This window comes from Falco punctatus (assembly GCF_963210335.1).
Source record: "Falco punctatus genome assembly, contig: scaffold_23, whole genome shotgun sequence".
NCBI classification, from domain to species: Eukaryota; Metazoa; Chordata; class Aves; order Falconiformes; family Falconidae; genus Falco; species Falco punctatus.
This window is the reverse complement of record NW_027660078.1, coordinates 119,765-135,607: the sequence shown is the minus strand read 5'-3', so window position 1 is coordinate 135,607 and position 15,843 is coordinate 119,765. Positions and strand designations below refer to the sequence as shown.

Sequence of the window (15,843 nt, the reverse complement as noted above, 5' to 3'; positions counted from 1 at the left end):
CATTGTCTTGGCTACAAGTTACTTTGTGTGAATTACAGGTTCAAAAGAAAAAAGACTCAACTATTTTTATCAAAAGAAAATAAGAACTTAGATTATTTTTTTTAACAACTTAAGTTTGCTGTTTTAAAGTAATCTAAATGTTTATACAGGCAAACGTGGTTCAATCTCATTTGCAAATCTTTCTTACACCTACCACTTCATTACCTGGCATCACCTGTTAGACCAGGGTCCTTGGAGATGTTCTCCTTGTAGAATCGCATTGAGGACACAATGGAGGATGTCACGCAATAAATCATCACATTGGCCAAAAGCTCATCAAGAGTGTATTTGCTATTGATAGAAAAAGATGAAGACGTTTCATTGGAAGCTGTTTCTCAATACGCTATATTGGGCTCATGCCCTGAAGAACAGTTGTTCTTGTTCTCCACTTGTTTTCAAGCAGCAAATTAATTGGCACCCATGTGCCCAGAGCAAAACTGCCCGGTGCTGAAGCAGTAGTTTGCAGGCGGTCTGCTGTAAGTTTACACTACTACTTGTCATGTGTAACCTTTCATGCTCAAAATTCAGCTTTGGCCAGTCTTTTACCTATCTCCTCATTAGTTACCATTGCTCATTCTTTTAATGAGTCCTCTCATGGAAGAGCACCTGTTTTCTTACCTTTCCAAGCCTCCATCATCTTTATGCAGAAATGATTTATCTCTCCAGGTAGAGAATTTTTCCAATATATATGCAGCAAGCCCCACAGGGGAGTCATTCAGTCCACAACCTAATTCAAGAGAAAAAGAGAACCATTGCAGTTGCCTGGCATTGCAAATACTTCAGTGGGAGTTAAACTGGACTTACATCAATTCTTCAGAGTTTTCTATGAGAATTCAGTAAAGAGTGCGTTTTACCAGCCCTGGTAGTACTTTATTCTTGAAAAGTTCACCCCAATGGAATTTTGGCTATAACTGACAGCACTATAAAGTTGAGCAATTCCTATACAAAAGAAAATAGGAGTTAAGAAAATCCTCTGGGCTTCTTGGTAATGTGTGGCAGAAAGAGCAAATTCAGATGTAAAGGGATTACACTCTGAAAAGAAATTTCAGATAAACTGTTTGGGAGCACTGTCCTGCTTAGGATGGCTAACTGGGACCCTGAGTGCTGTTCACTTTCTATGTAATTTAAACAACAGTGGAGTGTTGTGTATCTGCTATCTGCTCCTGCCTTTGGGGAATGCTAACAAACATTATAAACACAGCATATTATATCTGTGTTTTAACCTGTAAAACGGGTGGGGATTACTTCAGCAGTGGTAGAGCTTGCCTTGGGAAAATTCCTGTACCACACTCCAGGCTGTAGTTTTACAGTATCCTTAGAATTGCCTACTCTCAAGTGTATTTTAGTGTGACTTTAGCACTGAATGACTGCGTAGAAGATGATGCACAATGTGATTTCAATTTAATAGTGGACATAGTTAATGCAAAGTAAGTTTGTGCATTGGCACAACAGTTTCCCTGTGCTGTCAGGCCTAAAGTGATTTGCTACACATCAAAGTCATGTAAATGCTTTGACCAGCAAAGGTAGGGCAGGCTAAAATGTGCCAGCTAACATATGACCCGTCTGGAGGTGAGCATTTTCTGAGCTGAAAGCTGTCTCCGAATCACTGTATTCAACTTTCATGGACTGGATGCTCAGAAATACCAGTCTTGTTTGCAGCTTACTAATGATTCAACCTGTACACATCTTAGGTACCACAGCTTCTGGTGAGTGAAAATACTGTAGCTTTGCTTTAAACCTGCCTAATGAGAACTAAACTGATAATATAGATATTTTTTGAGACTAAGCAGGGAATATGTATTTTTTCCCCCTATTTATTTTCTGCCTTTCACAGTGTGCTACAAAATCCCTGCTCTTCTTTTTTTCCAGGTTAAAGAGTCCTAGACTATGTACAGTGCTTGTAGGGAAGCTGCTTGGTCACTTTAGGGTTCTTTTTCTCCCCTTCTTGTATTCTTTTGATTATAAAATATATTAATGAAACAGGGGTGGAACAGATTCTAAATATCATGGATTTAGTGTTTTGTCTTACTCTCTTTTTGCTTTCTTTAAGAGTTTGTAAGATTCTCTTAAAGTCTGAGCTGGCTGACGTTTCAAAGCACTGTCCTTGACTCTTGGATTCTCTCACATAGCAGCAACCAAACTAGAGCCCATTGTGATTTTCTTCCTCTGCTTAAATTGCTTTGGACTTTGTTGACATCAGTTTTTATTGGCCAGTTTAATCAACCAGTCACTTAACTGCAGAGAGTTACAAAACCATTTATCTTTAGATTAAACCAAACCCTGGATAGGTGTCAGATTTTCACTTAACCATTCACTTTTATCTGTAGAGAAATTAAGATCATATTGAAAGGTACGGGTGCCAGCACAGATTTTTGTGATACTCTCTCTCCCCTGGAACTTGCTTACTTATTTATATTCATGAATTCTCATGTTAACTAGTTATTAACCCATGAACTTAATCTTTTTCTTAAGGCAGTTTAATGTCTTTAAGAACACTGGGGGAAGGAACCTCAACAAAACTTTTCTTGGAAATTAAATATGTTCCATTACTAGATCCACAGCTTCTTGATCCTGCCAGAGCTCTGATATTTGAAGCATGATTTCCCTGTGATATTATCACCTGTAAATGAATTCTCCTTTTAAAAACATTTCTGATAGTTTTCTGATCAGACACTAGACATACTGGTCTTTGTTTTTCTGGGGGCTGTCTTCATTGTTTGGCTTTTGAAAAGAAAACCCAAAAAACCCCAACCTGGTATCTGGTTTGTCTCCTTTTATTTCTCTGATATTGCAATCAGTTCAAGCAACAGACTAGGCATTAGCTGACGTTTCACTTTGAGTTTCCTCTTTTCCAGTTAAATGCCAGGATGGGGTGCTATTCCTTCTATGGTCTCCGTACCTGATGCCAGTCTGAGACAGCTCTGCTGTCTTTCCTGATGAGGGTTTATTTCAATAAAGGAATACCCCATAATCTTTGATAATATTATACAAATAAATCATGTAACTTTTCTGAGATGGCCATACCTTTCTTCAGACTCCTTATCTACTGGTCCCACTACATCATGCTTCTGGCTTCAGGTATTATGGCTGTGTCTACCTTTCTGCAAGTTTCACATTGCACTTGCTTATGGTATTTTTCTTGTTTTCACCCACATTTATTTCTAGAAGCTTCAATGTCAGGGTCCTGTGCTTTACTTTAAGAGGCTTTTTGCAAAGGGGTTCTTTGCCATAGAGAAGTGGTATGCCATTTAACAGACCTTGAAAAGTGATATTTGTAGTCTCCGTCTTTTTTTAAGCGGTTCCTTTTCACTTCCTTTTACACAGCTCTTGTCCCCATGTCTTGCATTCAGTCACCAGAATTCATTGCTTCTCAAACATGGTTGGCTTTTGTTCAACTATGTGTTTATACGCCTTAAGCAGTCAGTATACAAAGTTCATAGTGATATAGAGAAGGTTCATTACCTGCAGTGTCTGGTTTGGTGGCTTGGATGTGTAAGTATCCAGACTCTCGCAATAGTTCATGTATATTCTTCTGGATGAAAGGATACATACGTCGAACATCTTCCCTAGTAAAGCCTATGAGCCATGGTATATAAGCCCCAAGCATCACGGAAATCATCCTTCTCAAACCTTCTCTGCCAGCGAAGATAAGATTCACAGATCTGAAATCAGGTTAATGAATAGAAGGTTAAATCAAGCCATTTTCTGTTTCCAAATTTTCTAGAAAATAAGTCTGACGGGAGCTGTAATAGAAGCATTTCACTAAGCCAAATACATAAGCCCTTCACATTTATCGTGATTTCCAAAAAAATTTGGGAGAGTTAAAAATGGTACAGCTGGTGCCATCTCCATCCAGGAAAGTCCTATACTTCGTGGTACTGATCAGCTGCTGAAAGGCTGAGCTCCTTCCTTTTCTCCCTGCCAATTTTAAATTTATCTCCTTCCTGATTTAGAATGATGATCCTTGAGGTCTCAAATCAAAATGCAGCAGAGCTTACTTCCATGCCTAGTGAAAGAGAAGCCAAACAGCACTCCATTTTTCTCTGTACAACTCTTCCCTAGATAAGGGAGGCCAACAGCATCCTGGCTTGTGTCAGAAATTGCGTGGCCAGCAGGACAAGGGCAGTGATGCTGTACCCAGCACTGGTGTGGCTGCACCTCGAATACTGTGTTCGGTTTTGGGCCTCTCACTACAAGAAAGATGTGTCCAAAGAAGAGCAACGGAGCTGGTGAAGGGTCTAGAGAACAAGTCCTATGAGAAACAGCTGAGGCAACTGGGCTTGTTTAGTCTGGAGGAAAGGGGGCTTGGGGGAGACCTTCTTGCTCTCTAAAACTACAGGAAAGGAGGTTGTAACAAGGTGGGTGTTGGTCACTTTTTCCCAGGTAACAAGTGAGAGGATGAGAGGAAATGGCCTCAAGTCGTGCCAGGGGAGGTTCAGATGGGATATCAGGAAAAATTTCTTCACTAAAAGGTTTGTCAAGCATTGGAACAGGCTGCCCAGGGAAGTGGTAGAGGTATTTAAAAGGTGTGTAGATGTGGCACTTAGGGACCTGATTTAGCAGTGGACTTGGCAGTGTTAGGTTTATGGTTGGACTCAATGATCTTCAAGGTCTTTTCCAACCTAAATGCTTCTATGATTCTATGAAATTTAGAAAGCGTGAGAATGCAAATACCACTGTCAATGCAAAGCACGTGAATATGACTGAATGCACAGGGGTGGGGATACCCCTGGAGAAAACAAAGCAGAAGGCGATGAGAGGCAGGGCAAACAGAAGGCAGGACCCGGACCGTGGAGCCAGAAGGTAGGGTAAGAACTGGAGAAACCTTCTCTGCACTGATTCCCTTTGCTACTCACTGTGGCAGCATCTGGGCCATGTTTGTGGTAATAAGAGATCCCCAGTCTTCTCCCTGTAGGTAGTATTCTTTGGAGCCCAATCTATTCATCAGCTTATGACATTTCCGAGCAGTTGCTTTGCTGTCAAAGCCTGTAGGTAAAGAGAAACAGAGGAAACCTGTTTGTCTTGGTGTATCATCCCCTGGCCAAAGATCATGGTCTGACAGAGGCACATGTTTATGCTGCTGTGTAAAGGCACAGTGTGCTATGCTGCTCTGCCTTGCTCCTTGGCAATACAGTGAACACAAGATGGAAATTCAGTGGAAAGTGGATAAAGTGGATAAAGTGGAAAGCAGACCTGGTTTCCAGCTACCATTACCTTCCAGATCTCCACAGCCAGCCCCAGAGCCTCAGCCACATGGGTGTTAGTGCAGAGCCAAGCATCTGCATTCACAAACTGCATTCCCTGGTGAGGGCCAGGGATGACTGAGGCTCCAAGAACCTGGCAATTCCAACAGCGCCTTTTCATCGCTCACCTTTCTGGTGTGGTGCCTCAGAGAAGCCATATCCTGGGATGGATGGGCAGATGACCTCAAACACCATGTCACCCTCATTCAGGCCATGCTCAGCTGGCTCTGTGAGTAGAGCGATGGTCTTGTAGAACTCGTAGAAGGAGCCAGGCCAGCCGTGGACCATCAGCAGAGGTTGAACAGCTCAACTGTGAGGGACATAGGAGGGCTTCACGTGGATAAAATGGATATCAATCCCTGCCACACATCCAGACAGATAAATTAAAGCCTTAGTTCCATCACAGTTTCTGTTCCAAACTCTGAAGAAGGAGGGTGGCAAAACTGTGATTAGCATTCACAGCAGAAGGTACACAATCAACCCATGGCAAGAAGATGCCTAGCTGAAAGGACATGCCTGGTATTTTACCTGTGTCTCATCTTTTACTTACAGACAGAGGTATTGATCCCAGTCCCAGTTACTGGGGTCACAGGAGACTGAGCATCCACCTCCTGAGAAATTGGTCTTACAGTATATAAGTACAGCTGCACTTCAATGAATAGCATAATGCAACTAAGACACGTGCAAAAACATGACTAAATTACAAAATGTGTGGGTGATAAAAAGAGAAACATGGAAAAAGTAAGCGCAGGATATAAGTTTAACCTGCAGATCACTTATCTAAAGTCTGGCTAACCTCACCTGGCTAAACTGGGTGGTGGTGGTGGATATTCCAACCTCAGGGCCTGGGTAAATTTTACAGTTTTCAAAGGTGGCTTCAAGGCAATAGCAGAAGAAAACCTCGTTGTTATTTAGTGCAGGTTCAGAGCCAGATGAAGCCCATCTTCAAGCAGATCTAATCTTATCACCACTGTGCAATGATCTTAATCTATAGAGGGTTACTAATAACATAGCCTCCACTACTGATCCTTCATTAAGCTGTTATGCACACTGTTGTCTTAATAGAGTAACCTCTTAAAGCCCCCCATTCTCTCTGTGCATTTCAGAGTGAGACCTGCTCAAGCCACAGAGACCCCCTCACCTTCAATGGTGGTTCGGAAATGGGGATATTTGTTCAGGATTTCCACTTGCTTGCGTCGGTCAAACGGGTTCCTCCAGTAGGCCACCACCTTCTGCAGGTAGCTGGAGGTGAAGCCGTAGCGGAAGGCAGCCCCTTCCAGCTGCGGTGTGTAGCGGGCCTGCTCCAGGCGGCGATGCAGGTCCTGCGGACAGGAGCTCTTGCAAGGCTGGCCAGATGCCTGCATGTGCCCTATGCTAAGGCAGGCATGAACAGGCTCTCCTGGCTCCACCGGCTTCTGTGTCTCTCTCTGGGACACCACAAGCCCTCCTGAAGCAGTGCCATACTCTGTATAACTTCCTGAATCATTTATATGGAGAATATATTTCTCTACAGGTTAGCAGTTCCCCTAGGGCACCCAGGAGTAGTGGGTTCTACGCTTGCCTTACTGCTAACTCGCTTTAGGGTTTTGGGCACTAGGAACTTGCCAGCACTGCCAGCTGAGAGAAGAATAAGCAGCTCAGCCTGTGCTACCGACTGCTAGTTGGCCAGATAATTAGTGACAGGCTTGTAGGGACAGAAGGAAGGACCCCATCCTTCTTCACCCTTCCAACCCTGTCCTCTGCGGAAGCCCCTCAGTCCTGCCCTACTGGTGCCTTTGCTATCCCGGTGCCCTCCCACCCCATTCCACCACTGCAGACCTGCTGTCAAATTCTGCTGCTCAAAGCATGGCCTTTCTGCAGGAGCAGCCCCAGGTTGCATTGAGAGTCTGTGGTCTCAGAAAGCGTAAAGACATTGCAGTGAATCTGAGCTCAAATCCCATTCATAAAGGGCAGTGAGCCAGAGCATCATCTAACGGACCTGCGCTGGCTATTGCCCCCAAGGCATCACCTCAAAGCAGTAAGGTGGGTGATGAACTGGCTCCACCTCGCAGCTTTCTGCCCCTCCTTACCTCCCAGGCACGGGCACCTCAATTTCTTTGTCAGATGTTTCAGTCTTGAAGGGACAGATACTTTCATCTTCTTTCCCTTTTAGAGGTCTTTCATCTGAGCCCCACCGTCCATTGCCCATTTCAATAGTCTTGATCTTGTGTCTAGACCTCAGCCAGTAAACCAGCATCCCTCCAACGCCCAGAGCGGCCACAGGGACCAGGACTGCATTCCTCTGAGAACATTCGAATGACCTGGGGAGGCATAAAATTGTTTGCGCCCAACAGAAGTGTCAAGGGTAAAGGGACTATGCTGAGGCTTGTAGTCACATTGGTTGGACGTGAGTAACAAACCCCATGCAGTCAGCAGGGGCTGGGTGTTTCTGTTATTTTTGAAGATCGCAGGCAGGATTTGTGGCAGGGTTACATCTACCAGTGTTTCTTAGGGACCTTAAGCCTTTGCTGATCAGGACTTGTTAATCACAAGGCTTCTCTGTCCCTCTCCTTATGAACCAGGTGTGCCCTGGGAGACAAGGATCAGTAGGATCTGGATCTATCTGTTTTAAGGCAGGTACTGAAGTGAATGGGATAGTAGCACCTGGACAGCTTCAGGAATAAAAACTGCACAGAGTGGCTGAGGAGCAGAGACAAGAGTTTTCAGCTGCTGGAGACAGCTGGATGTGCTAGACATGCCCCTTGACTGTGCTACATACATAGCTCCCCTACAGATTCAGTCATCTTTTAGGGCAACGCTAGCCCTCCACCATAGCTGTCCATAGGTAAAGGTCTCAACTTGTCTGTCTGGTGCCTCTTTTTCTTACCTAGACAGCAAAGTTTCAGACTTTCTTGAGGTGTAGGAGCTAAGGCGCCAGAGCTGGATTTAACAGACAGACAGCAATGTTTTAAAACCGTTCAAACCCTTCAGCAATCAGTCCTAAATGTAGTGTCCCTTCCCGTCCCCCTGACCTGTGCCTCAAGCTCTCCAGCTTCCCTTGGGGATTAGCAGAGCTGTCTGGGGCTATTGCAGGGGGCTCAAAGAAGACTGTGAATGAAAATTTTTTGTCATACAGGGTATGGAAGGGACTATGCTGTGCCCCAGCCCAGGTGCTAATAAAAAGTGAACTCCTCAGCACAGAGCAGCTATTTCACTTACCTGATCCAGGACAAGGTGCCATCCCTAGAAAATGGGGGTGGGGGTGGGGTGGGAAAGATTCTTGGTCTGATAGTGTTGTCTGAATGGTACCATCCCTTGGGGATGGTGTAAGGAACATCCCCTGCCAGCACCATTTACCGCGCAGCCATGAGATCACAAGCTGTTCAGCTGGCTGGCAACAGAGACAGTGTTTCTGGGCTGTGTTTTAGCTAGATAGTTTGTCACCATAATATTCCCGCCTTCAGCACAATTTAGATAAAAGGCACTGAACAACTGGGTAGGTGTCCTTGCGGTGTTTCATCCTACAGAGGGCTGTGTTACTTCAGCCAAGTAAATAGTTTATTTTGGCAGCTGTGTAGCGATAGGTGCCCAGCCTTGGCAGGGGACTTCCAAGCTCAAGGGTTACTCTGCTGCCAGCCACGTGGTACTCATCCTGCCCAGGGCTGGCATGAGGAGCAGCTTGTGGGACCCTTCCCTGTTCAGGTTCAGTGAGCTGCTGTACCTTTGCTACTTCCAGCTACTCCTGACTGGATACCAAGCTTTTAGGTCTCATCTGCCCGCAAGAAAAAGGAAACATCCTCGTTGGTTCTCTTTTAGCCTGGTAGATTCTCTTGCAAGAAAAGCAGAATCTAAAATCTACCAAAAAGTTAGAAGCAACAGAGAAAGTCTTGTTACTCTGCAGCTAGATGAGGGAGCTGTTTGGTGTCATAATTACGATGCCTTGAGACAAAAAAAAATTAAAAAGGACAGGAAACTCCATGAAAAACCAAGTCCACTGGGTGTTTCCTGTTGCCTAGTACCCTTTCCCACTGCTACCTGTGATGCAGAACACAGTGCCTGTACTGGACACCCCAGCAGTAGTGAAGGCAATTGGGTAATTGATCTCTGAGACAGTCTATGTGATTTTTAAGGAAGTATCTCCTGAAACCACTCCCAGACAAAGAAGACCAAGAGCTCCTAAGAGCAAACAGTGTCAGCCTCCACCTCCCTGGAGGCTGAGTAGCTTATGCAACAAGTAATAACAACCCCCTGCACTTACATCCTGGAGTTTAGTGAGTCAGAGGCACGAAACCAGTTATCACGGCAACAGCACAAACTCGGCACTGCTAACAAAGCAAGCATGTCCCAGAAACAGCTCTCTGAGTGGCACAGAACAAGGCTCAGTCTTATAAAACCTCCTCCCTACCCATGCTCAGGAAAGCTCAGCTGCATGCTCCCACCCACCGATGGCCTGGTGGACCCCACCGGGCCTTTCTCCTGCCCCAACCCTGGGGACCCCTGTTTAGAGTCCCTCCTCCCTGTGCCAAAGAGATCTCACCAGGCGTTTGGAAGCATCTCCTGCCACATGTCCGCTCCTCCTCGCCTAGCCACAGCTCCCAGCGAAACAACCCAGGTGTCTCCTCTGCTGGCTTTCTCTTCCGCAGCGTCACTCTCCTGGTGACAATGCAAGCTACATCAACTGTCAGTGCCACCTATTGCCTAAACGTGCGCTTGCAAATTAAGTTCAGCAAGAGACAAATGCCAGGTCCTGCACGGGGAGGGAACAGCTCCGTGCATCAGCACAGGCTGGACGCCAGATGCATAGAAAGCAGCTCTGCAGAGCCTGGCCTGAGGTCCTCAGCTGAGCCTGAGTCAACAAGGTGCAGCAAAGGCCGGTGCGTACAGGGCTAGATAGCAAGCGTGTTAGCCAGCAGGCTGGGCGAGGTGATCCTTCGCTCTCTTCAGCACTTGTGGGGCCACATCTGGAGTGCCATGTCCAGTGCTGGCCTTGCTGGCAGAGGAAGGGCTGGAGTGAGGCTGCCCACCCTCGGTGGTCAGGGCCACCAGGCTGCTGGGGGGCTGGAGCCATGTGGTGTACCGGGAGAGACAGAGAGACCTGGGCTTGTTCAGCCTGGAGGAGAGAAGGCAAAGGGTGGGGTCTTACTGCTGTCTGCATCTACCTAGTGGAGAGTGTAGGAAAAATGGGCCAAGAACAAAAGGCAATGGACGCAAATTGCAAGAAGGGAAATTCTGGTTAGATGTGAGGAAAAATTAGTTCACCATGGAGGTATTCAGACACTGGGACAGGGGCCCAGAGAGGATGTGGGATCTCCATCCTTAGAGGCAATCAAAATTTGACAGGAACAAGGCACTGAGCAACCTGATCTACCTGAACCTGCTCTGAGCAGAAGCTGCGATGAGCTGACCTCCATGTGTCCCTTCTGACCTGTGCATCGTGTGGCTCTATTCCATGTGCACCTGTGATCTGCAGCAGCCCAAACAAAAAAGGAAAAGTTGCTTTTCATTTTCCACAGAAATCAATGCTTTGTTTTAGCTCATTTTTAGACTTCATTTCCTTCATGGTTAGTAAAATCTTACTAGGTAAAGGCTTCTCTTTCCTATATTGTGTCCTTGCTGTGCTTCAGTCCAGGAATAACTACATCTTACTGTGAGAGAAAATGATTCCTATCTCCATGCAACGCTCTAAGCGAAGTACCATCACCAGTGAGCTCTGTGATGGTTAGGTCTCATACCGTGACTTCATATGCAGCCACTGTGCCATCAAAAAAGAGTCATCAGGAAGAAAAGCTTGTAAATCCTTCATTTGGTCAAAGTTCAGTTTATTGCTACACCACAGCTATTTCTGGTTACATCCGTCTGGGATTACTTAGCTTTAAGGTTCTATTTCCCAAACAAAACCAGCTCTTTTGAGGCCTCTTGGAAGATGATATCCCTGACTGCAGAGGGACTATAGTCAGCAGACAAGAGAATTATTACCAACAAGGGGAAAGAACTACAACCCATGTGGAAAGTAGCTGAGGACCCTGTAAAGAGCCAGGTTGAGGTACTGCAGGCTGTGATGTCGTCAGTAGACAAAAGAGACCTCGAGGAAATTCTGTTTCTTACTTAGCACTGGGAAAAAGCATAAAGGCTGGTGGAGGAAGGACTGGCTTAAACAGCTGTGAGTGAATTCATCTATACCAGGAATGTGGGAGAAGAGCCAGCAGAGCTAGTTACAGCTACAAAGAAAAGACAGAAGTTGCTGCTTTCTGTATAAAAAGCTTGGGAAAGTCAGAATGGCTTTTACTTAAGATACAAGGTGACACACCAAGGCCACTAATACCCTGGGGCTAAAAGGCAACACCTCACCACCACCTTCACCCCCGATAAATCTGGAACAGCTGGGATGCCAGGATCCCATCTACTGAAATGCAGGGGATGTGCAGGAGTTTTGTGTGAGTGCTGGTGAGCAGAGATCAAAGGGTTCCCAGAGGAAATTCCGTCCTGGGATGCAGCAGCAGTGGAAAGCAAGGGGTTTTTCCCCTCCTCTCTTACAACCTCTCAAGGCCAAAATGCACAAATTCAGGCAGAAACTGCTTGCTGGAGACAGCAAGGCTGCCTCCCACGAGATTTTGATGCATGTCTCATAAATGGAAAGGGGAATCCCACAGGAAAGGACCTGCAAAAATGTCTCAGAGCATCTCCCTGCATTGGGGCAGGATCCCTTATTCTTAATGACAGACGTCTTAGCAAACCCATTTTTAAAAAGCCCCTTCGGAGCACTATTAGAAAAAATTCTGCCTCTGTCCCAGTGCTGTGCTTTTGCTGGTTCAGCTGCTACTCTGGCATGGGAAAAAAAAAAAACAAACCAACCCAAAAGGAGAGAAAATAAAATTTGATACACTGAATCTCACTATTGCACCTCTGTCTAAACTTCCAAATGTCTAAAATTCCCACAGTCCCTGTGCGACAGGCATCATTTTATAAAGGGATTTCATATGTTCCCATTGCACAAATCACATACTAACAGAAAGCTTGTTTCCTATGCTTTTCTCTTGCTCTTGTCACTGATCTGCAGGATCACCCCTGCAGCAATGATAGAAAATACAGACATGGAAATGTTACCGTAATGTATTTTTTCAGCTGGTTTAACAGCTGGATACAAGCAGGAGGAGCCAAACACAACACAACCTGCCAGCTCTCCCAGACCCGTTCGCTACTGCTGGTACAGTGTGACCTGCTGCTGGAGAAAGCACCCAAAGGCCAAGCAGTAGTTCTGCAATCACTGGGTGCCCTCTTGTGGGAAAGAGGAGCTCGCAGCACCAGTAATAACACTTTTTTTATGTGTATTTGGGCTTTTTTCTATTTTGGACTTTATGTGTTTCTCGTTGCCAGTTTCACGTAATCACAATCCAAGCCTCATCAATGCCATTAATACTGAAACCTGAAACACAGGGAGGAAAGCTGGTGACTTCTCATTATGAAATGGGCTATTGAACAGGGGTAAGAATGGAGCACAAAACCTTTGAACGCAGCTCTTTTATAGCTTGAGATGCTGTGGCAACTTGGAAATGATTATTCTGACCTTTGGAGCCGTTGCAAGGCCCTTGCTGGGATTTATGGCCCCAACTGTAATGCACTGCCCTTCACAGAATCATAGATTCATGGAATTGTTGAGGTTGGAAAAGACCTTTTAAGATCATCAAGCCATCATCTTACAGCATGAAGGCATTGCTGCGTAATTTTCCTTTTGCATGCACAAGATCAGGTTCACTGTCTTAAGCATTACTAGAAAGCAAATGGTGCTCATTAACAGGGGATCTTTGTGAATATGGTCTCCTGACTTATACCAGGGACCAGCTCTCTTCTTTTTTTCTGGTCGGTGGCCACTACCAGTGAGCTGCTGGCCAGTGATGTTGCAGGGCAGGACAACTGGAAGCTTCAGATCTCTCCTGTGCTCTTCCAGGTTCCCGAAACCCTGCTTGCCCCATGGCATCACTCTGTCTTTGCACGTTATGTTCTTCCTTTGCTTTTAAGGAAGGTCCTAAGGCTAACAAGGATTTCATGTGTTATGCCGGATCTTTGCTCCTACAGGCCAAAGACACTGAATGCTGTATTTCCCTGCATGACTTCTGAAGGAAAATGGTCCCCGTGGTCCAACAGGTCCAAGCTGGGACTGTCCATGCACATGCAACTCTTTCCAACTGGTATTGTATGAAAAAAGCCATGCCCAGAGATGGGATTAGATGGGGAAAACTGGAGACCTTACCACGTGTGGCTGTGTCCTTGGGGTTAAGGGAAAGCCCCCAGCACATCACCCTACTTGCAATGGACAAGCAAAGTTTTCACCTTTCCAGTGAGGTCTCAGGACATTCAGCTGGTTGGTGGGAGATTTGTTTGGTACCAAAGTCTACTCTGGCACTGAATGGCAGGCTCTGTGCTCAGCCTCAGTGATCACGTCCCTGGAGGAAACACTGAGCTCCTAAGCACCTCCAAGCTGTTAGTTCCTCAATCTTACTAACAAGAGCCAGCTCAAACATCTGAGAGCCGACGGCAGCAACACCTTGCTCCTGCCCTCACCGGTAGCCAGTCCATGAGGCCTCTGTGCTGCTCCATGGTATATTACATAAAAGTCGGATTGCAGGAGCAATGAACAGCTTGGGAGAGCCCAGGACAATCTCTCCAACCTCTTCCTCCCCCTCCACAAATGCTCCTTTCTTGCGCAGAAAGCCCATTCTCATTGCTGAATATACCTTCCCCCTAACATCTCTTTAGTCCTCTGCTCTGCACTGTATGCTGAAGAGAAGTTACTGTTTTCCCAGCTGGAAATGGCCCCTTCTCTGTCTCCCTTATTGTCGGAAGACCTCACAAATGTTTCACTGCTACCTCCGGCAAGGACTGGCCCCTTCTGTTGCTAATTAGGGAGCTAAGAGGTTCCTCCAGGCACTTCCTAGTGAAACTGAGCCCATTAAATGAATGGCAGGCAACATCTCTGGGGGTGGGGAGCAAAATTACACAACCGCTGCTTGGAAATAGGCAGTTTGTTACGCGTGCTGGTTTTAGAGACTCAGCGACATTAAAAACAAAAGCAACTTTCAAATCCAAACCAGTGTATTTAGGTCACTGATACCCCAGGGATAATCTTGGGGATATTGGTGATGGGAGGCAGGCAGCAGGCTCTGGAAGCTTGTGCTCAGAGCCTGGATGCACAAAATGTGATAGCTCCTGCATGTGTGCCAGGCCATGGACTGAAAGTCGGGTGTACAAGACCTTTCTGTGCTCTAGGATATGGGTACTGCTGTGCTGCGTGCTAGGAGTGTTAATCCTGGAACGTAATGTGAAGGATAGCCCTTTTGGGCTTGGACACACTGTGGAGTTTTGGTAGGTGAGTGTGGTGGAGGCTTGCAGGCTTGGCTTAGCTAACCCAGGTGCCCAGCAGACGTGAGGAATTTCTTATACAGAAGGGAACTGCATACAATCAGTACAGATAGAACTTTCAACTCTGCTCAGTTATCCCATTTTTGTTGTTTTACAATCTTAGGATTGCATTGCATATCTCCTGCAACCATTGCTCCAAGCCATGTAAAATTATCATCTTGCAAAGAAAGCAAGAATCATTTTTTTAAAAAAAGGATGCAGCTGACCAAAGGTACTTGAGAGAGGGACTAGTCTTAAGATTTGTAGGACAATATAGATATAAATGTCTTATGGAAAAGAATATGCTGGGTGATTTGTCATTAATGTAGTGAAGAAGCATTGGTGGCAGAAACAAAGGCCTTATCTTCAACAAAGGGCTGCATATAAATTAGTATGTGTAGAGGGTCTATACTCAATGATTTATTTAGTTTAACAAAAAATCTCTAAAAAAGCAGTTAACAGCAAGTATTTGGCTGAGGCAGAAAGAAATGCTAGAGAACGATCTCCATCCTTCTCAATAACAACGATTGCTGCTGAGGATCCTGTAACAGCAGCTATTACGACAGGCCAGATCCCAAGCTGCTTTTCTCCATCCTTACCCTGGAAAACTCCTGTTCTTGCTTTCAGTGGGCATGAGTGCTCAGTGGCTGCGAGGGGTAGCTGTGTTGCAGAGTGGGGCGGGTTGTCTCTGTCCCACCGCTCTGCTGGAGCTCTGCACAGCCACCTTCCTGAAACTAGCTCTTACAACGAAGGGCTTCGGAGGGAAAAGGAGAAGCCCAAATCTAAGCATGGGTTTTGCAGTGCCATCAGCTGAGCATTAGGCGCTCACGGAGCTCCCACAGTCGGTATGGCAGGCAGCTGAAGGGCTGCTGGAGTGTGTGAGCTCCCCTTTGCAGGCCTGAAGAAACATGCAAGAAGAGATCTGTTTTTGAGACGTTGGTCTCACGATGTATTCAGTTCACTGGAAATTTTGGAGAGTTTCCTGCAATGATCTTGTGCGTTATTACCTCCCTTTTGGGGAACTGTGTTAGCTGTTTGGAAGTATTTGTGGCCTTCTTCCCAAATTATTTATTTCTCTATGGTTTTTCCTACTGTCCATAATTAGTTGTTATGCCTACATTGTATAACAACAACAACAACAGTAATATGAGGAGACTCATCAGGTCCAGAGGCATTAAGAGAATGA

The 15,843-nt window shown here is 45.7% G+C and overlaps 1 long non-coding RNA gene and 1 pseudogene across 2 annotated transcripts; both read right to left on the bottom strand.

Moving 5' to 3' along the window:
* Positions 1 to 235: 235 nt before the first annotated feature.
* On the bottom strand, positions 236 to 3,703 carry LOC308058058. The gene is made up of 3 exons (XR_013925642.1): positions 3,502 to 3,703; positions 658 to 766; positions 236 to 330 (listed from the first exon to the last, which is right to left on the bottom strand). It is a non-coding gene; the product is annotated as an uncharacterized lncRNA (long non-coding RNA).
* A 1,510-nt stretch (positions 3,704 to 5,213) lies between these two features.
* On the bottom strand, positions 5,214 to 6,980 carry LOC308058057 (epoxide hydrolase 1-like; annotated as a pseudogene). Its single transcript has 2 exons — positions 6,424 to 6,980; positions 5,214 to 5,641 (listed from the first exon to the last, which is right to left on the bottom strand). The product of its transcript is annotated as an epoxide hydrolase 1-like (transcript).
* Positions 6,981 to 15,843: the final 8,863 nt, after the last annotated feature.